The 22,859-nt window shown below is 39.9% G+C and overlaps 1 protein-coding gene across 8 annotated transcripts in view; it reads right to left on the bottom strand.

The window, feature by feature from the left end:
- Positions 1-22,859, bottom strand: part of CEP112 (centrosomal protein 112) — a 418,049-nt gene that overhangs the window by 108,953 nt on the left and 286,237 nt on the right. The window lies entirely within an intron of this gene.

Genomic DNA, 22,859 nt, shown 5'->3' with positions numbered 1-22,859 from the left:
GAAACCCAACAATACCCATAATTACATTAAACACAAATAGTTAAAAATTTCATCTAAATGACACAGCCTGTCGTACTGGATCTGGAAGGAGGTGTAACTATGTAGTATTTTCAAAATAAACTTTGTATATTTAAACACACTGAAAGTAAAAGGATGAAGAAAGATGTACCATGCAAACAGTAATCAGAAGAAAAGTGGGGTGGCTATGCTAATATCCAAGTAGATTTGAGAACAAAGAAATTTAGCAGAAACAAAAGAATATTTCATAGTGATAAAAATTTAATTCATAAAAATGATAGAGCGATCTTAATGTTATGTACCTAATTTCAAGAGCTTTGAAATACATGAGGCAAAGATTGACAGCACTGAAAGGAGAAATAGGCAAATCAAAAAATTATAAATGAGGAGATTTCAACCCTCTTCTCTCAGGAATTGATAAAAAAAAAAAGTAGATAGAAAATTAGTGAGGATATAGATGATCTGAAAAACGTTGTCAACCAACTTGACCATTAATCAGACACCACATTCTGGGCCATACAACAACTTTCAATAAATTTTAAAAGGATTAAAATCAGGGGTGCCTGGGTGATTCAGTGTCCGACTCTTGATTTCAGCTCAGGTCACGATCCTGGGGCATGGAATTAAGCCCCATGTCTGGCTCTAGGCTGACTGTGGAGCCTGCTTAAGACCCTCTCTCTCTCCCTCTGCCCCTCTGCACACATATGCTCTCTCTGTCTCTAAATTAAAAAAAAAGAAAAAAAAATATGTATGTGTATATATATATATATATATATATACACACACACACACACACACACACATATATAAAAGGATTAAAATCACACACAGTATATTCTCTGATCACAATGAAATTAAATTAGAAATCCATATATAACTGATATTCCCAAAATATTCAGAAAATTAGAAATACACCTAATTTCAAAAAAATACACCTAATTTCTATGGGTCAAACAAGAATTTACAAGGTGAATTAGAAAATATTTAAAAATTAATAAAAAATGGAAGCATAGTGTTTGTGGAATGCAGCTAAATCAGTGCTTTGGGGAAATTTTTATCCTTGAATTATTTTATTAGCAAAGAAGGAAAATCTAAAATAAGCGATAGAAGCTTCCCCTGAAGAAACTTATACAAGAATAGCAAATGAAAGGCAAAATAAGCAAAAGAAAGAAAATAATAAATGTAAGAGTAGAAATAATGAAATAGAAAACAAAAACAATAGAGAAAATCAGTGAAACCAAAATCTGGTTCTTTGAGATCAATAAAATGGATAGATCTCTAGGTAGACTGATCAGAAACAATGGAGAGAAAATATAAATTAACTAATGTCGGGAATGAGAGAAAGTGGACATCGCTATCTGATCCTACAGACATTAAGAGGGCAATAAGGAAGTTTTATGAATAACATATTGCCAAAAGTTTTGATAATTCAGGTAAAATACAGAAGTCTCTTAAATAATACAAATTAACAAAAGTAAGGCAAGAGTAGAAAACTCAAAGAGTTGTATATCCCTCTAAGTATTAAACATACACACACACACACACACACACACACACACACACACACACACTCACAGCCCTCTGAAATCCTGATAGATCCCTGTGATGCTTTTCTAAACATTTACTTTGAGTACCTCCCCTGTGTCGGGCTCTCTATGTTTACATAGGTAAATGATTTAACGCAGCCAGGGAGGAGACAAATAAGTGAATAAATAAAATATGGCATAAATGTCATGGGAGAGCTATGCACAGAGTGCTATTAGGGAAAAACTATGAGATACCTACACTGGAGAAGCCTTTTGTAAGGACATGAATATTAAAGGATAATGATGTTGATGGTGTTGCTGATGCTGAGGGCGATGACTGATGGGGATGAATGAGATGATGACGATGACGATGACAGCAACAACAAAACAACTAATATTTACTTTGCTCTTACTCTACTGACATGTATTGCTTCGGTGTTTTACATATATTAACAGATCTAACACTCCCAAAACTCTGTGAGGTAGACACGATTATTATCCTCATTTACAGACAGTGAAACTGAGAGACAGGTGACGAAACTTGCTCGAGGTTATCAGCTTGGAATGAACAGGAATCAACGAATTGGAAAAGAAAGAGAAGATAATCCCAAATGGAAGGAGTAACAGGTACAAAATCCTGCAGGACTGTGGGATATTGGAGGCGTCAGGCTTGCTTTTCTTCCGTCACAGGCACATTTGCGGGAAAGGCGATCTCTACCCTCTGTCCCCACTTTCACTCTCTCGTTACTTCGAGAAATATTTACTGAGCAGCTCGGTGACTGTCCATTCTTTACCTGAGTTTGACCCCACCCCCTCCATTCAGCTCAGCGATGACCTTCTCGTGGCTGGTAAAAGAGGCCATTTTAATAAACATTTCTTTTTATTATAAAAGTAAATACAGAGTGTGGTGGTGGTTATACAGTTCCATAAATCTATTTTAAAAATCATTCTACAGCACTCTAAGCAGAAGAATTCTATGGTATGAAAATTATACCTCAATAAAGCTGTTTTTAAAAAGTAAATATAGGGGCGCCTGGGTGGCTCAGTCAGTTAAGTGTCCGACTTTGGCTCAGGTCACGATCTCACGGTTCGTGGGTTCAAGCCCCGCGTTGGGCTCTGTGCTGACAGCTTACAGCCTGGGGCCTGCTTCGGATTCTGTGTCTCCCTCTCTCTCCGCCCCTCCCCTGCTCACACTCTGTCTCTCTCTCTCTCAAAAATAAATAAACATAAGAAAAAAATTTTTTTAAATAAATAAAAAGTAAATGTATACTCAGTATAGAATATGTAAATTCTATGTAATTATATAAAAATTACATAGAATATATGTATTCTATATATAAATATATAAAAACTACATAGAATTTATGTAAATGCAGGGCGCCTGGGTCGCAGGGTCATTAAGCATACGACTTCGGCTCAGGTCATGACCTCATGGTTCACGATTTTGACTCCCACATTGGGTGAGCACGAGCCCCAAGCCCCACTTCAGGTAAAAAACCCCCACTTTGGGTGAGTACTGCTTCTCTCTCTCTTTCCCTCTTTGTCTCTCTCTCTCTGCCCTCACTCACTTGTACCCTCTCTCTCTCTCTCAAAAAATATATGTAAATGTACAAAAATTATATATAGAAAATATAAATATATTTTAAATAATATATTTTAATATATTAGTATATTTTAAAAATATATTTATATGTACTAACACATGATATACTTTAATATATTAACATTTAGCAATATATTTTAAATAAGTTATAACAGATAAAAAATATATTTATACGGCATACATATGAAATTGCCTACCATCTATCATCCAGAGTAACAATGTTGACATCTTAGTGATTTTTTTTTTCAACGTTTATTTATTTTTGGGACAGAGAGAGAGACAGAGCATGAACGGGGGAGGGGCAGAGAGAGAGGGAGACACAGAATCGGAAACAGGCTCCAGGCTCCGAGCCATCAGCCCAGAGCCCGACGCGGGGCTCGAACTCCCGGACCGCGAGATCGTGACCTGGCTGAAGTCGGACGCTTAACCGACTGCGCCACCCAGGCGCCCCGACATCTTAGTGATTTTTATGTAGAACATACTTGCAGGTACCAGGATATTTCCGAAGTCCTAAACCTGGTGTTTTCTTCCATTTCTCAACCTTTCCCAGCTTGGCCTGCTGCCCTTACTACCTCACAGAAAGGATGACACAACAGAAGTATAGAGAAACCAAACGAGGCAGTTTTTGGCTTTTGACTCTCTAACCTGGGCCAGTGGGGCTCGGGCATAGAAGTGTATCAGTCACAGTGGGTCTTACCCTGCCTGCTTCCCGACTCTAGACTAGAAATGATTCTCCAACCTGGAGTAATGAGGCATAATCTGAAGTGAAGGGGAAAACGATTATCTGTGAGTCTGTTTCTGAGCAAAGGCCTTGTTTCTTGCCCCATTCTCTGGGCCAAGCCTGACGGACGGGGAAGGCGCAGAAACCCCACAGAGATGGGGCCGCTCTCATTGCAGGGGGGCCTGTGCTCACAGGCCAGATGGATGGAGGCAAGGGGCTGTATGACCTTGAGTTCTTAGCCACACCGGCAGGTATATTTGGAGCCAGAAGCAGAAATGGGCTGTGTGGTGTGTGCGTGTGTAAGCAGGCCAGCGACTGCTACACCCAGTTTCCTGTGTGTTCACGCCTCTCCCTGACAAAAGGCAGGAAGAATATAAAACCTCCGAGGTGTCGGAGAGAAGTATGGATGCAGCAAAGAGAATGCAGGGCTTGAAGGGGCTTTCAAAGAGGAAGGAAGGGTTACAGAGAAGTAACCGGTATCAACCGGCCACCAAAGGTCCGTGGGGGCAACAGATGTCTCGGTGGATGCCTCTGTGGATGGGTGATATGCACGATCAGAGGGCTCCATGCCTCATCCACCACACCATGGCATGAGAGAGCCCTTGGTTCTCACATGGTATCCTGGGGAAGCGACTGACGTCCGGGGTGACCGAGGACTAGTATCAAGTTTTGGCCGTGCAGCCAAATGGTGACTCAAAACAGAAACTGAGAGTATAGTACAATAAGCTCATTTGAGTTTACGGCCTGAGATTCGTGCCATTTCTTAACTCGCCAGTAAGAGTTGGGGTGAGACTTTGGTGGTATTTGGTTCAGATCCCATCTGCCATCATGCCTCCTCCTCTCCATGAAGGAGATGTCCATGAGAGGAATGGTAGCAATCGAGAGGCAGACGACAGGCTGATTCTGTGCCCCATACTTGATGCGGTGAGTGTACTGAAGGCCTAGACTCCCTCCTTCTAGGCTTGAGTTAACATTTGACCTGCAGATGTCAGTCCATATTTAGCGACTCTTCAGCTTTAGTTAATTTCTAAAGAATTGATTAAGTCATTTTATATAGTTGCTTTACCCAGAACCAGAATCGAGGAATTAGAAACCCAAGTGTTTTGTTTTTGTCACTGCCTAATTATTTTGTAAGAATTCCAGGGAGAAGCCACATCCCCTACAAGGGAAGAGAGAAGCCGGACAGTCTTGGAAAAGGGCCGTGGTATCATTATCGATATCACTGTTTCTTGAGTACCCAGTAAATATTGGTGGATCCATTCTTAGAAAAAGTGCCCATATTCCCCAATTTGGCCCTACTTCTGAATATGTCCAACTAGTAGTGAATAGAGTCTCTTGTCTCCATTAAATAATGTGCACTTAATGACAGTTAACCTATAGAAGAAGCTGGGACAGTTGATTTTCTGCCCTCACTGTAATTCAGAAGGACTAATTTTCTTGCCATTGCAACATAGGTATTTATGCGGCTAACACCCATAAATGATCACATAAGATTTACATGAATTTCCACCCCACTCGCTGAATAAGAAAGCAAACTGTGAAACAAGCTTATGGAAATAGTTAAAGAATTAAGATCTAATCATATTTCAAAAGCTCACCCTCAGAGGAACGCTCTGAAGCAGAGGCCACAGAAACTGAAACTCATTTATTACTTGGGCAGAAACACAAACTTTAAGAGAATGAGGGAGGAAAAAAAAAACTTTACTTTGCTCTAGGGAAGAAGCAACTATTCTCTGATGTGCAAAAAAGAATTTATCATCAAAGACCAAATGTAAATGGGGCCAATTAATTTTTTTAAGAATCTCTACCTTCTCTAATATTTTTATGTCTTTGTTACTGTTAGGCACGACACCAAAATCTAATGTTGCATGATTTGACAAATGTTAAAGAAAAAGAAGAAATTTAAAAATATATAATTAATATACACTTTAAATATACTTAATATATTTACATATGAGTGTCATCAACCGTTGGTGTAGTACTTTTAGGAAGCCGATGGAAGATCTATCTCAAATATCTGACTTTAGACATTGAAGAATGGTGACAATTGTCCAATGACCAAATGATGTTAATTGAATTGTTGGTCCGGCAACAAATTATTTCAAATAAGCTTTGAATTTGGGAGTTAGACGTTCTGATCTGTCATACTCATAAATCTCATTAATATTCTACTTATTGTTTTGGAAATTTTTCTACTTTTTGGCTCATTTGTATAAGAAAAAAGAATGTAATGAATATTAATTGGAAAGTTTATGAAACAATGTATTTACAGGAAGTTGCCCTGTTAGATTTGCAGGCAGTTCAATATAAATCTCGATACTTAACAAAATCTCTATTGTCTCTGTTGGATAATTTGGAAGTTTGGAATAGGTGCTGGGAAGACATTCTTGAAATGTAGTCATCAGATCTTCCTAATTAAAAACAGCTTTGAGCTTATCCAGCTTTCCAGGGTCATCTACACTGAGACAGAATTACCATACCAATTTATTTAAAAGTAATATTCACAGTGTTTGGCAAGAGTATGATGCTCTATCCCATACTCCATCCGCACACAGAAGGTCTTGTTAGTTTTGTGGCTGTGTAGGTGAATTTCCCATCACCCAGACCCTCAAAGCTGCTTCAGCCATCTTTTTTCATCAACTCAAGTTACTTTGATTGACGATTCCAACAACTGTTGCCAAAGGGTAAGCAGTAGAGCATGGTGGGAAAGAGCACAAGCTTTGAAGTTAAACCAACTCGGGTGGTGTGACCACGGGCAACTTCTTGAACTTTCCCGCTCACTATTTTATAATGTGCAGATAAAGTGGACAATAAAGATTAAATAGGACTGAGGTTTAGCAACATAGGCATCGTGGCAGTTCTAGATGGCAAGGGATCAGAGAGTGGTGAGTAAGCACTGGAATGAGGATAAAGACCAGGTTCTTCACGCGTGAGGGAAGGGGAAAAATAAAAGGTAAGGCAACAGTGATCAAAAGGCGGACCTGATGGACTGGGATCGTGGAGGCGAACTAGCTGAGTAATGTTGAGGTCTAAGGCATGTCTGCATTTTTTGATGGGTAAAGTGGAAACAAGAGAGAGGTTACTTTAGTGGAGATGAGCTTACAAAACTGTAGGATCGGGCTATTAGAAAAGTCAGCTGTCAAAATCAATCTTTTGTTACTCTTTCTTGTTCATTCGTTCTCTTTGGGTCCTTTGGGTTCACTTCGGGACTTTGGGTCCTTCACTGCTTGTCTTAGATTCTTTTTTTTCAAAGTTTATTTAATTATTTTGAGAGAGAGAGAGAGAGAGAGAGAGAGAGAGAACATGCACAAGTCAGGGAAAGGCAGAGAGAGAGGAGGAGACAGAATTCCAAGCAGGTTCCACCCTGTCAGCACAGAGCCCCACGAGGGGCTTGAACTCACGAACTGCGAGATCATGACCTAGGCCGAAACCAAGAGCCAGACGCTTAACCAACTGAGCCACCCAGGCGCCCCTGCTTGTTTCAGATTCTTTCATGGGGGAGGAATTTTTTTTCCTGACATGCATCCAGAAACGGGGGTGCTCTGCTGCTTTTGATATTGCTAATGGTTTTTAGTTGTAATTGTTTACATTATATAATGGATAGATAAAAAAGAACATTCTACACGATTATGAGAAACGATAAAGAACCCTCCTAAAACAACCACACCACTTAACATCTAGCATCACAAATGCTGAGCCGAAATCAAGAGTCGGATGCGTTACCGACTGAGCCACCGAGGCGCCCCTCTCACACATTTTTAGAAGAATTCGTTCATGATGCTTCATTTGAAACTGTATTTTCTTCATAGCCACTGCTTTAGAATATTCAATGGTGTGAACAGATCAAAATCATCCCTGAATTGATGGTTCAGAAATCAAATGTTCAACTTCAAAGGATAATGCCACCAACATTTTATAGTCTCACTACAACATAGAAGAGTTCTTTCTGTTCCACTTTCTTTCTTTCTTTTGTTAAGTTTATTTCTTTTGAGAGAGAGCGAGTGCAAGCAGGGGAAGGGCAGAGAGATAGGGAGAGAGAGAATCCCAGGCAGGGGGAACTCTCGAACCGTGAGATCATGACCTGAGCCAAAATCAAGAGTCAGATGCTTAACCGACTGAGCCCCCCAGGTGCCCCTGTTCCACACTTTCAACCCTCCTCAGCATCGTCAGACTTCCTATGTTTAACAGCAGATTTAGTAAGATATAATTCACATATCATAAAGTTCACACTTCTAACCTGTACGATTCTGTGGTTTTTAGCGTATTCATAGAGCTGTATGTCTATCACCACTATCAACTTCCAGAACATTTTCATCACCTCAAAAAGAAACCCCACACCCATTAGCAATCACTTCCCTTTTTCCCTCCCCCCAGCCACTGACCACCAGTAATCTCTTTTCTGCCTCTACAGATGTTCCTATTCTGGACATGTCATATAAATGGAGTCATACACATGTGGCCTTTTGTGACTGGTTTCTTTCACTTAGTGCATCTTTAGGGTTCATCTGTGTTGCAGCACGTGTCAGGATGTCATTACTTTTCATTGTCAAATAATATTCCATTGTATAGAAAAATGTATTTTATTTATCCATTCATCAGCTGATCGACATTTGAGATGCTTCCATTTCTTGGCTATTATAAATAATGTTGCTGTAAACATTCTTATACAAGCATTTTGGAGGGGAAATGTATTTTCCATTTTCATCCTTCAACAGAAGATCATGGAGATTTTATTTGCAGGCCTCAGGCTCCTAGGTAGCAGCAGAAATGCTAGGTCATATGGTAACTCTATGTTAAACTTTCTAGGAACTGCCAAACTATTTTCCAAAATGGCTGCACCATGTTTCATTTCCACCAGCAAAGAATTAGGGTTCTAATTTTTCCACATCCTGGCTAAAATGTGTCATTTTCTCTTTTTGACTGTGGCCATCCCGGTGGATATGAAGTGGTGTTTTTGGCTCCTTTGATCCCTTGCCCAGAAGTAGCAGCAAACGTATGGGCTCAGGTCATTCTCTCAAAGCTCTACTTGGTTTGTTTTTTTTCATGGAGATGCTCTAAAATAGTGGCTCCAATCTGGGAGCAGTGGAGTTAGGAGGCATCCATCACAGCATTATCAGAAGGCGTGAGAAAAAGCACATTAGAAGAGCTTGAGGCCTGGAAATAAAGTCTCCATGATCTACTGTTGAAGAGTATGCCTTACCCTCTTACAGATGCTGAATTCTTCAAACTGTTCAGTGTCTTCCAACTAGTCCTTTGCAGCATCCCTGTTAAACTTTCCATCTTGGTTGAACACTCTCTTGGGGCTATAACTGACATGCGCACTCACCAACTTGCCTTTTATTTCCTTTTGGACCAAAATCAGCACCACAAGCCACCCTATCTATATCCCAATTACACTTAATCCTGATGCCATTTGGACTGGACGGGTCTTAATCCTCATATGACCTTTTGGGGATGATTTGTTTGTGTCAGACGCCAGACGGATTTATTACAGCATAAATCTTGAGAAACAATTTCGCATAGCTTCAGTATCTGTGAATAGGCTACAGCAATGAACAATATTTCCCCCAAACAGGACTACAATGAAGGAGGGAGTAGAGATGACATCAGAGTGAGAGGTAAAAAATGTTATTTGAGATTCTAAAGCTACTGAATCAGAATCTCCAGGATCTTGTGGCCCAGGAATCTGTATTAAAAAACTTTCTCATTGCTTCCGATAATCAGTCAAGTTTGGGAGCCACTGCTCCAGCTAACTGAGGATATCACTGGGAGCACTCTCCTAAATAAAAGACAGTCATTTATAAAGCACATAATTTCTGCTTCTGCTATATTATCTCATTTCTCCTGTGACTTTCCTGGGCAGAGAACCCAACGAGTTGAGGCTGGTTGTTTTCAATAAATGAGTATCATCAACTTTGATAACCCCCAAAGAGTTGCTATGGTAACATAGAACAAGGATAATACCCATCAAGATCTAAATAATCAAGGCTGCTCCGTGATCTTAAGCTGGCTTACTTTTAATGGTTTTAAGTGCAGAGAAAAGCAAACAGCTCCAAGGAGTCAGGCTCTATTAGTACCAGAGTATTTAACTAATTGCGTGCTCCCCCAACACCGCAAATAACAGCAGAGGGGAATAGGCTGTTTGGTCACGAAGGCAGTTAAAATACAGAAATGCAGTTTTCACGGAGCCCTCCACCCTGCACTGGTCTTTATCTAATTCGAGTCAGGCAGCTAGGTGTTGGAATTAACTTCTCTGAACTAAATACAAAAATTCAAAGTCATTTTGGGATTTGATGCTCATTCATTTTCAACCAAATATTCACATTCATTTCAAATTCACACAAGGACTGCAACAGCTTCACCTAAATCAGTTTTCTACAAGTTAAACATCCCTCCTACACTCAGATGTGATGGTGGGACCACTTTGATCTTTATTCCCAAATTTATTGCTCTGTGTAATCCATGACAAAATGTAATGTGATTTACTATATCTCTATATGACAGCCCAGCAGCTGACAGAACTTAATAATTCAGCATAAGAAAAAACCCTTCTGGCACCAAAATAGACAGATCATAATGGGGGCTCTTTAGTATCAGTTTACAATGAAGCCGATACAAGCTGATCCTAAGAACTTCAAAACAATTCCTTTTTTTTTCTCACGTATTTAATGAAGGAAATTTTCATTCCCTAAACGTGTTTTGTAGCTGCAAGCAAGTAATTTTGGACCATTCTGCTTTTGTTCTCATTAAAACAATGTAGGACTAGTCATAGCTGATGTTCCTTTCACAAAGAAAAGGACTAAATGTTTCCATTTAATTGGAAATAAGAGAAGAAACACAATTGTGGGAATGTGGGAGATTCTAGAAGAAGTAGATTTATATTTGGTTATGGTATAGAAAAAGCATAGATGGGCTAATTAAGCACTGTATATATAATTATTGGAATTAAGACCTGCCTTTGAAATTGCTAGGGCTGAAGTTTCTCTGAAATTCCTTCTCCCTGAACACAAGTCGGAATCCGGAGATGGAAATGTCAGACCAGACAGCCCTTAGGTCTCTTTCAACTAAAATTTCCAAGATTTTTGGGGCGCCTGGGTGGCGCAGTCGGTTAAGCGTCCAACTTCAGCCAGGTCACAATCTCGCGGTCCGTGAGTTCGAGCCCCGCATCAGGCTCTGGGCTGATGGCTCGGAGCCTGGAGCCTGTTTCCGATTCTGTGTCTCCCTCTCTCTCTGCCCCTCCCCCGTTCATGCTCTGTCTCTCTCTGTCCCAAAAATAAATAAACGTTGAAAAAAAAAATTTTTTTTTAAATTTCCAAGATTTTTGACACTGCTTTTTAGAGGGTCATGGTGGTTCTTGTTGGGAGTGGTGGTGATGGGTGTGAGAATCTCTTATGCTCCTGGCCAAAATGGGAGAGGTGGAAGATGCTTACAGCTCACTCGTCTAGCTCCCATAGAGGTGACTGGATGGTGTGTGAATATGGGGCCTCAGCAAGGAGGTCTAGCTGGGTTGGGAGAGCTCCAAGTTCCTTCTGGACTCTCACTGGGTTTCCAGCACTGTGGTTCTCAACAAAATGCCCCCAGATGCCCATCTCTTGGATCTTTAGATATCTGTCAACCTATGACCCAATCAATGGGGAGTCACCTTCCTATCACCTCTCCAGGATATCTGATTATAAAAGGTAGATTATATATTCACGACTTCAATTAAAAAATTTGAAAGTTAATGTCTTCTTATAGACACTTGGATGAAACATTCTTCCTTAGGTTCGTGTATTGTTTGGAAAGGCTGGCGGGTTGGCTAACTTTCAAGAGTACTCCAGCGGTCCTTGTAAAACCATCCAGGAGGTGCAATGAACTAGTCAAAACCCACCACCGATCACAATCCGATTCCCCGCTTTGCATGTCCAAAAACTCAATGTGGCAAGTGCTCCTGTGTAGGTTACTGGACTCACACGGACCAAATCTATAGCAGACCTAGGTTCTGAAGGTCATTTGATGCTATGTTCTATCCATTATGAAATTTCAATTATATTTGCACATAACCTTGCTCTTGACATGCTTGGTACTGGTCATTTGTCAATAATGATCATCTTTAGTACTATAATCTCAGAACAGAACTCAGAAAAATTCTAAGAATGTGTACTGTCTCTTGTTTGGAAATGTTAGAGTTCACTGACACAGAATCTAAGGCTATTAAAATCCTTCAAGTGCTTTTCTAATGAACTACATGAATTTACATCGTTTGCAATTCACCTAAAAATAAAGACCAAATAAAGCTGAACAAATATATCATGAACCAGACTCTGTTCTGTAGTGCTTTAGTGGGCCTTTAATTTTTTCTTAACTGGCCACAACATTTCAGAGGTTTAAAAAAAAAAAAAAAAAGATGTGAACTAAATAATTTACTACAAACAGGCAGAAACTAAATTTTTAAATTTCCTTGACCGGTTAAAGGTATAATACAAATCTTTTCACACAAAATAGACTCAGAAGTTGTTCTCCTCCACTTGCTTTTCCAAGTTAAATTTGTTTTTAATGTTTATTTATTTTTGAGACAGAGCATGAACGGGGGAGGGTCAGAGAGAGGGAGACACAGAATCCCAAACAGGCTCCAGGCTCCGAGCTGTCAGCACAGAGCCCGAAGCGGGGCTCGAACTCACGGACCGCGAGATCATGACCTGAGCTGAAGTCGTATGCTTAACCGACTGAGCCACGCAGGTGCCCCTTACTTTTCAAAGTTTAAATTTAAGAGTGTAGTATTTAATTCTCCAGTGTTACTTGCCTTTTATTTTGAGGTGAAAGAAAGAGAAGTGTTTTCTACACACAATTTCCTAAAAATGGTTTGTTTTCATTTGTTCCTTCCATTTGAAAGAACCCTTGTGGCTGCCAACAGAAGATGTTTAGAAATTTCTACCAATAAGAAGTGCTGTGTCCTTGACAGCTTTAGACAGAAAGCTCCTAATACCCCCAATATAATTTCCCAATATGCTAACCCCCTCCACTTCACCCAGACATACATACTCATTATTGTTGCTATCTACTCTCTTGTTTGTCTCCCATTCAATTATGACTTCAGAGCCAAAAATTCAGGGTTTTGGCCAAATCAAGGAATCTCAGGCCAAGGAGTTTGGATTTCATTCTGGATGCGGTGGGATGCATTAAAGGTTTGTTAGCAGGGAGTGAAATCGTAAAGGTATCGTTGAGGAGATGGCTCGCCTGGGACCATGGAGAACGAACCAGAAAAAACTGAGGAGATAACTGTGGCTATAGTCAAAGAGCTGCTACCAATGGGTGAGGGCTTTGGTTCAAAGTCTTAATGAGATGACGATAATTGGAGAAACAAAGGAGATGAAAAAGGGCTATCCTAGCCTTGTGCCTCTTTCTGAAGAAGAAAGCTGCATTAGCAAAAATCACAAAATTAAACAGAAGGAAATAATGGCATTTTGAATTCTGCACATTTCTACCCAAATACTGTCTTTCACCCAAATATGGACCCATTCACAAATGGATTTTCCTATAGTAACCCTTTGGCTAAATATGCTTACTTTTGGCATATTTTTCACAGAGCAACTGGAAAAAATGAAAGATGTATTAAGAGATTTAACTATGGGTGGATTATAAATAATTCCGCAGAAACTGAGCATGAGAAACTAACCCTTGGGTGGGTGTGAAATCAATCAATCATGAGTTCTCCCACCTCTTGATACATTCCGTTCTCAGTATTATTGATTGCCTTTTTTTACATAACCCACTCTCTCTTTTTAAAATTGATACATAATTCATTTATTATCTTACCTTTCTGGAAGTGTATGATTCAGCAGTTTTTAATATATTCACAAAGTTGTGCAACCATCTAATTCCAGAATATTTCACCAGCCAAGAGGTAACCTTATACCATTAGCTGTCATTCTCCATTTCCTCCATCCTCTCAGCTCCTGGAAACCTCTGGCCCACTTTCTGTCTCTATGGATTTGTCTACTCTGAACACTTCGTATAAATGGACTCATGCAATGTGTAGCCTTTTGAGTCTGGCTTCTTTCACTTGCATAAGATTTTCAAGGTTTATCTGTATTGTAGCATGTATCAGTACTTTGTTCTTTTTCATGGCCAAATAATATTCCATTGTACAGATATACAACATTTTGTTTATTTATCACTAGTGGGCATTTGGGTTATTTCCACTTTTTGACAATTATGAATAATGCTATGAACATTTATGTACAAGTTTTTGCATGGACATATGTTCTCAATTCTTTGGAGAGATACCTAAAAGTGGAATTGCTGGGTCCTCTGGCAATTTTATGTTTAACTTTTTGGGAACTGCCAATGGTTTTCCAAAGTGGCTGCCATTTTACATTCCTACCAGCAAAACATGAGGGTTTTAATTTGTCCATCTCTTTGACACCTCTTAGCATTTGGTCTTTTTGACTATAGCCATGTTAGTGGGTGTGAAGTACTATCTCACTATGGGTTTGATTTGCATTTCTGAAAAGGCAAATAATGTTGAGCATCTTTTCGATGTGCTTATTGGCCATTTACAGACTTTCCTGGGGGAAATATCTATTCAAACGATTTGCTCATTTTAAAATTGGATTATCTATCTTTCTATTGTTGGGTTATAAAAGTTCTTTCCACGCTTGTCAGATAGAGGATTTACAAATATTGTATCCCATTCCGTGGACTGTCTTTTCAGTCTTTGGTGGTTATGTTCTTAGAAGCACAGTTTTTTTTTTCTTTACTTTTGATGAAGTCCAATTTATCTATTTTCTCTTTTGTGGCTTCTGCTTTTGTTGTCATATCTAGGGATCTGTTGCCTAACCCAAGGTCACAAAGATGGATGGTGTGTTTTCTTTTAGGGGCTTCATAACTTTAGCTCTTACGTTTAGATCTAGCAGGGTTACTATTGACAAATTCTCACAGGTTTTGTTTATCTGTGTATCTTTTCATTTATCCTTTCATTCTGAAAAATGATTTTACCCAATGTAGAATTCTTGCTTGATAGTCTTCCTTTGGGACTTTGAATATTTCATTCCACTGCCTTCTGACCTTCATGGTTTCTGATGAGAAATCAGCTGTTGATCTTTCCATTAGTTCTTTATACATTTCTTTGAACATATCTCAAATAGCTGATATAAAGTCTTTATCTACTAAGTCCAACATCCAGGCTTCTTCAGGGACAGTCTCTATTGATTGTTTTTTTCCTGCCCAGAGGCTATACTTTCTTTCTTTGCATGCCTCATCATTCTTTTGTTAAAAACTGGCCGTTTTGGATATTATGAGGTGGCAATTATGGAAATCAGATTCTCTCCCTTCCTTCAGAGTTTTTTGTTGTTGCTGGAGTTTTATTGTTGTTGTTATTGTTAGTGACTTTTCTGAACGAATGCTGCAAACTATGTATTCTGTCATAAATGGTCACTGAAGTCTCTGCTGAATTATTGGTTTACTAATGATTGAGCAGAGGTTCCTTAAATGTTTGGAAACAGTAAGTCTTCCGGTTTTTGCCAAGGACCTCTGTGTGCATGCTGGTGAGCACCTTCAATGCTAGGATGGAAGATTACAACTCTGCCTTAGCCTTCTCTTCCTATTTGTGAAGCGCCTCAAGGTCAGCCAGAGGTGAGAGTTTGGAACCTTCTCAGATCCTTCCTGAGCATGCACACAGCCCCGGGTGTGCACATAGCCATACAAATGTACACAGATGGCATTCTAGATTCCAAGTAATATGCTGGAGATTACCAAAGCCCCTATGCACAGCTCGTTTCCTAGTTTTATATTTTAAGCTTTGGGTTAGCCTATTGTTTGCCACAGCTGTTATGTACCACCTCAGGCAGCCACGATCTTAAACAATTATCTCTAATTGTGTTTGAAGAGTACTCCCAGGGAAAAGGGTTTTTCAAACTGGGTAAGCTCCAAGTCAGGACAGATAAAGACACCTTTGTGAATGAGGTCTCCCTGGGATCCATTAGACAGGACAAATAATAATAGTTCTCAGGAAATGGGCTTTGAAGGAGCTGCCCTGTTTTGCCTTCTCCAGTGGTTTCCAGGCTACTAATTTTCTCCATGATTGTGGCTGTTGGTTTTCTTTTTTTTTTTTTTTCAACGTGTATTTATTTTTGGGACAGAGAGAGACAGAGCATGAACAGGGGAGGGGCAGAGAGAGAGGGAGACACAGGATCTGAAGCAGGCTCCGGGCTCTGAGCTGTCAGCCCAGAGCCCGACGCGGGGCTCGAACTCACAGACCACGAGATCGTGACCTGGCTGAAGTCGGACGCTTAACCGACTGCGCCACCCAGGCGCCCCGACTGTTGGTTTTCAATGCTACTACAGAAACTGGGAAGAAAGGTAGGATAGGAATAGAATAAGTTAACCAGTCACGAAGCTTGCTCTTCTTACTGGGTTCAGCTGAGTTTTGTTTTCATTTTTAATGAATGCTCCCTAGATTGCTCTAAGCCTATGATTAATTTCCATAGTTCTGTAAGGTTGATTATAATCATTTTTGCCTGTTTTCTCTTTGGTTTCACAGAGGAAAGGACTTTTGGAGATCCTGACTCTGACATTTATCCTGACATCCTCCCGATGTCATCCAACCCTCCACAGGGTTACATCATTTACTGTTTTCTCCTTAGGAAAATATCATCCATGTGTAGGTCTTCAGATTCTACCCCAAAGTCAGTATCTCTCAAATCTACATCTTTAACACACAAATTTTCCCTGGAAGCCTTATTGATGACCAATGGCCATTTCTATGTGGATATTTTACAGGTATCTCCAGCCAACATGTCTTAAAAACTTCATGCACTTGATTACCCAAACCAGGAAACTGGGAAACATTCTAGGTTACTCACTTTCTTTTACCTTAAAATATTTTTATCTTAAAATCATCAAACACCTCTTCCATCAAATCTGCCAACATCCCACCTTCCACAAAGCTAATCATTCTCTTATTACACCTATCCCCTTGTATAAAATTTACTTACATGGATATTCCCCTTACTAGACTACAGCATCACACAAGCAGGAATTGTATACTATTCATCGTCTTATTCCCAAAACTCATCCTATTGCCTAGCACATTATAGTCAGTCATATATTTTATCAGTGCAGCAGATTGCCCACACACCAATATATACCCTTTCTCACATGTTCTGTTCATAATATAGTATTCACATTCCTCCATCAGGAGATGAATGAGGTCAATGATCTCTCTTCTTCTTTTTTTTTAAAATGTTTTGAAGTTTATTTGAGAGAGAGAGAGAAAGAGCACAAGTGGGGGAGGGTCAGAGTGAAGGAGAGACAGAATCTAGAGCAGGCTCTGCAACATCAGCACAGAGCCCGATGCAGGGCTGGAACCCACGAACCATGAGATCATGACCTGAGCCAAGACCAAGAGTCAGACGCTTAACTGACTGTGCCACCCAGGCACCCCAATTATCTCTCTTCTTGCAACTGGGCAAAACTTCGTAGCTGTCTTGACTGAAAGAATGTAGCTGAAATGACACTACTTGATTTCTGAGAGTAGGTCAAAAGGGTGATAGGGATTTCACCTGGTTCTCTGTCTCAGGACGTGGGTCCTGGGAGTCTTAAGCCAACATGTGAGAAATCTCACTACCCTGAAGCTGCCACGGGGAGAGATCACATAAAGAGAGATCCCAGAGGAGCCCCAGCTATTTGAACCTTTCTTGTATGAAACCCAGAAATGTGAGTGAAGAAGGCCTCAGGTGGCCTTGGCCCCAGAGAAATCCCAAGCCAGAACCACCCAGTGACATAGCTCCATTTCTGAATGACAGAAAGTTCAGTGATAATAAATGAAGGAATGAAGGTGACAGAGGTATCTTGGTGTGTGGATATCCCTCTTTGCTTTCTCTACCATGCGTCGTTTTTCAATGGAAAAAAAAAAGGTAAATATGTGATTTAAAGAAAAATATCTCGTACTTGAGTCAAAATTTTTCAAAATGTAATCTATGTAGATGCAAAATTAACTGCCATCTAGCAAGGAAGACTTTTCCCCCAGATACTTAGAGACTGCATTATTTTTCTCTAAATACATTGGACTCCATTATTTAACCTGAAAAACTATTCTCCACTCCTCCAAATAAATGATTTCATACACACAATCTCTGGATCATAAAGAAGGATTGTGGATCATTCCTATTACAAGTTGACAGCATTATAATATCTAAATGTATCATGTTTCATGCATTGAATGTTCATAGGCAATTTTTTGCTAAATTAAATGTCTTCATGTGTTTTAGTAGGTTTCTAATCAAGAGTCATTTTGTGAATCATTGAATACTTCTAATTCTGAATTTTCACACATTTAGTGATAATAAATTTAAAAGTGGTTTATCTTCATGAATTATTTAATATATCCTAGATGGAGACAAATCCACAATGACAGAAATGATTCTGTTTTTAACACATGTTTAACCTCAAGTTAATAGCTGTTAATCTTGAGATTATATTTTTTTAGAACAGATGCTTTCTTAGCACAGATAAAAGAAGTTAAACAATAAACAAAGCCTCCTCCAAAAGAATACGCCACCTTTCAATAACCTCTCAGCATGTTCTAAGAGAGTTGTGATTAATTACCTGTAATTTTTAAAAATGTGTTTTGCCTGGTTTACCTAAGCCAAACTCAGTGTTAATTTAAGTAAACACAAGAAAAGCCTTGTATTTTGATTCAAAAATATAAAAAAAAACTTCTCTCTGTATTGTTAAAATTAGATGCACAATCTATGCTCGTGGCATTGTTTTATATATTAAATCTATAAAGCTTTTTTTTAGAAAACAAACTTTAGATATTTTTACTCTTCAAATGTAGGTAAATAAATCTAATTACTCACTCAACAGATGTGTTGGGAGTACTATATAAACTGTCAAAATTCCTCCCACATGAGATGTATAGTTTACAGTTATCAGGAAAAACTTCCTCAGTTCACATTTCTTTTTGCTTAGTACACTGAGCATAATTTTTCATTAAAGTCTATTTCTGATGCCATCACTTAAAAAAATTCCATATCTGAGTTTTAATTCCCAATTTCAGGCAGCTACATTCTGGGCTGAATGAAAAAATTAATAGTAGTTTGTGAATTACTTAAAATGCCTTACTGGGGCACCTGGGTGGCTCAGTTGGTTAAGCATCCAACTTCTGCTCAGGTTATGATCTCACCTTTTGTGAGTTCGAGCCCTGCGTTGGGCTCTGTGCTGACAGCTCAGAGCCTGGAGCCTGCTTCAGATTCTGTGTCTACCTCTCTCTCTGCCCCTCCCCTGCTCGTGCTCTGTCTGTCTGTCCATCTCTCTCAAAGATAAATAAACATTAAAAAAATGCCTTATGTACAAGGGTGAATATGATTTATTGTCAAGATTGGATGATTTTTGAGAATGAATAAAGTGTTAAGAATTACACTGAGGAAACAGGAATTGAAACTAGGACCTATGGTCATCCTACATTTGAATTATATCTTTAATATGCTTTTAATGGAATAACATTAAATACCACTCTCCTAGGTCAAGTCCACAGTCCATCTAACCAGGAGAGATCCTATACAAGTAATCTTTATAGAGGCAGGAAGAGTCATAAAGGTCCTCCTCAACACCATCATTTTCATGTATTTTGGGTGTAGAAAATCAGCCAACAGATTGAAAGCGGTTGCCATCAGCATAAAGGGACACCTGAGGAAGCGGATTTAGAACCATAAAAGGAGAGAGCCAGAATGACGACGGAATACGCTGGTTTTAAGTCATCGTCTGTGTGGCACCACGTTGTCCACAGAGACGACTGAATGGTCAGGAGGGTTGCTGATGTCCGACATCATCAGCATTTTTTGTTTAAAAGAGTCGGGGAGGGGTACATTAGAGAAATCGTCTTCAAAATGTCAGTGTGGGCACATGCATAGGGATTACATTTTAGTTATTTAGAAACCGATACCGGGAACATTTTATTCCTGGACAGTATCTGGTGAATGAGGCATTCCTGTACTTCCTTTTATTTGTCTTGAAACTATCTCTTTCAAATTTTTCCAAACAGTGCTTCGTTGAAAAAAATAATCCGAATTAACCCAATCGTGGTACCAGAAGATCAGAGAATCTGATTCAAAATACCTCTCAATCTTCTGCCTAAAATGAGAATTTCAGAAAATCTTCACACGGAAGTTGTCTCATTCCCTTTATCCTTTGGTTATCCTGTTTCAAATGTTTACCAGTTCTGTGTTTTCATAATTTTAAGTTTCATTATGGATATATTCAAATCACATTTGATACAATAGCAGCACAAATGTTGTGATCTATTCTGTTTTTAGAGAGCTAGGCAGCATTTGTGTCAATTTTACTGGTTTGTGAAATCAAGGCCCAAGAATTATTCTTTTTTAAACTATTTTTTAAATGTTTATTTAGAGAGAGAGAGAGTGAAAGAGCATACTTGCACAAGTACAAGAGGGGGAGGGACAGAGAGAGGGAGAGAGAGAATCCTAAGCAGGCGCCACACCGTCAGCGTAGAGTCTGATGCGGGGCTCGAACTCATTACCTGTACCGAAATCAAGAGTCAGACGCTGAACTGACTGAGCCACCCAGGCACCCCACCAAGAATTATTCTTTATGAGATCTTTTCAGTCTATTTGGGGCACTATAATCGAGAAAACTATAACGAACCATCCCTCCATCTATCTATCCAATAAATTTTTACTGGACATCTACCATGTGTCAAGCACTGTTCTAGACCCAGAAGAAACAACACTGAATAATGACCAAGTAAACAAATAATAATAAATCATGAGTGAGAAGTGTGGGTACAATAACAGAAAGTGGGGGGGGGGGAGTTTAACACTTAGGCAGGGACGACCCGGGCATTGGGAGATACGAGATCTGAAGGAGTAATGGAAAAAGTAAGTGTAAAGGCCTGATACAGGAACAAGCCTGGCATATTTGTAAATAATAAGCTGCATTCCAGATCTGCCTAACTGAGGGGGAGAGGAGCAGGAGATATGTTGAACGTTAGGCAGGGGCTGGATCTCACAGCGCCTGGAGGGCAAAGCTAAGGAGTTTCCATTTTGCTCTAATAGTGATGAGAAGCCACTGGAGGGTTTTGAGCAGGGGAATACACTGACTGTTGTGTGCAGAACAGACTGTTGGAGCAAGCGTGAAAACAAAGAGCCCAGGTGCTTGTGGATGAGGGTGATAGTGGCAGAGGTGATGACAAGAGGTCTGATGTGGGATATATTTTGAAGATAAAATCGGCAGGACTTTCCTGATAGGAAGAATGTAGGTGCAAAAGGATGAAATGAGTCAAGAGTAACTGAGTCCTACTTACTGGTTTGGAGAAGACTGGTTTGGGGAGGATAAGAGTTCTGTTTCAGAAAGGGTAGGTGTGGGATTTCTATTAGAATTTCAGGGTGGATGTCTATGAAGAGGTTGGATATCTGAGTTTGGAGTTCAGGGGTGAGAGACTAGGACAAGAGACACAAACTGGAAGTGGTCAGCATGTAGATGTCACACAAAGCTGTGAGACTGGACAAGATCAGTTAGGGACTGAGCAGAGAAACATGAAGAGATCTGGAGACGAGGTGGGGCCAGTAAAGGAGGTGGGGGAACAGCAGCGAGCCAGTCTGGAGAGACCCCTGGAAAGTATGATGTTCCTCCTAACCGATCACGTGATTGAAGTCTCAGAAGAGGGAGTGGTGGGTGGTACCAGAACTGCTGAGACATTGCTAGGGATGGAGACTGAGGAAAGAGCACTGCATTTACTGTTGAGGTCATTCGTTGACTGGACAAAGGTTTTCGTGTACTGGAGCAGCTGAGGGCCCCATTGACATGGACGCCAGAAGAGAACACGAGAAATGGAGCAAGTAAGGAGACAACTCTTTCTGGAGAGTTTGATTATAAAGAAAGGCAGAGAAAAGGCAGAGTGGTTAAAGAGGGACTTGGCCTTCAACAGAGCCTTTATTGCTTGTTGAATATTCATTTGCCTCTTAGTATCCCTCAACTACATTTCCCAGCCCCCCACATGTCCATGGGCCCTCTGTCTAATTTTGGCTGAGGAGCTGGGAGTAGAATACATGTCACTTCTGGGCCAAAGCACAAAGAACCAGGGAGGAGTTCTTCAAGTCCTCTTTTCTCCAACCATGGGTGACTGGTGCTGTTCAAGATGGTAAAGTCTCCCTGTCAGACAATATTGGACTTACAGCCCAATACTTACAGGAGAGTATTCCTTAGTCCCATGAGATTATCAATACTTAACCAGTTTAGACCTACAAAGCAGCACTTTATGGTTTAAGTTAACAATATATGTTTGTTAAGCCACTGAGATTTTGGGGTCAATTTGTTAATACAGTACAACATATAATTTGGTCAAAGCATTCTTTAAAATATAGGGGTGCCTGCATGGCTCAGTCAGTTAAGTGTCTGACTTTTGATTTCGGCTGACAGCATGGAGACTGCTTGGGATTCTCTCTCTCCCTCTCTTTCTCTCTGCCCCTCCCCCTCACTCTCCTTGACAAAATAAACATTTAAAAAATATTATGGTGTGTTTTTATGATTTTGTAAATAATACAGTAGAGAGGAAATTGACATAAGAAAATTAATGGGTAATTAAGGGAGAAAGTCCTTCAGCAGAGATGAGGGGTGCCGTGCCCTATGTAAAGGCCTTGGAAAGAGGCAAACGTCCTTAAGTAAGGTACCATGCACTTTAAAGGAGGGAAGGTGAAAAACAGGGGCACAGATGCAACTGGAAGGTGGATATGGAGTGGGCCAATGAGGTGAGAGAGAGAGAGAGAGAGACTGAGGTTGGAGAAGACAAGAGAGGTAGGAAAACTTCTTAGGTAGTAGGAAAGGAATTAACTATTGCCATCCCGAGGCCCCACTTGAGCTTTCTGGCCTTAAGTTTAAGTGAGACCAGTTAGCCTAAGTGTCTTTCACTCTGAAACAAGATTAGACACAAGAGTAGGGCACACAAGCATTTGGTTCAACCAGGGCTGAGGATTTGTCAGCGAGAAAGGTCGAG

The sequence above is a fragment of the Lynx canadensis genome, chromosome E1 (genome assembly GCF_007474595.2).
Source record: "Lynx canadensis isolate LIC74 chromosome E1, mLynCan4.pri.v2, whole genome shotgun sequence".
In the NCBI taxonomy this organism is placed as follows: domain Eukaryota; kingdom Metazoa; phylum Chordata; class Mammalia; order Carnivora; family Felidae; genus Lynx; species Lynx canadensis.
The sequence above is the reverse complement of the archived record's forward strand: the minus strand, read 5'-3'. Positions and strand labels throughout refer to the sequence as shown.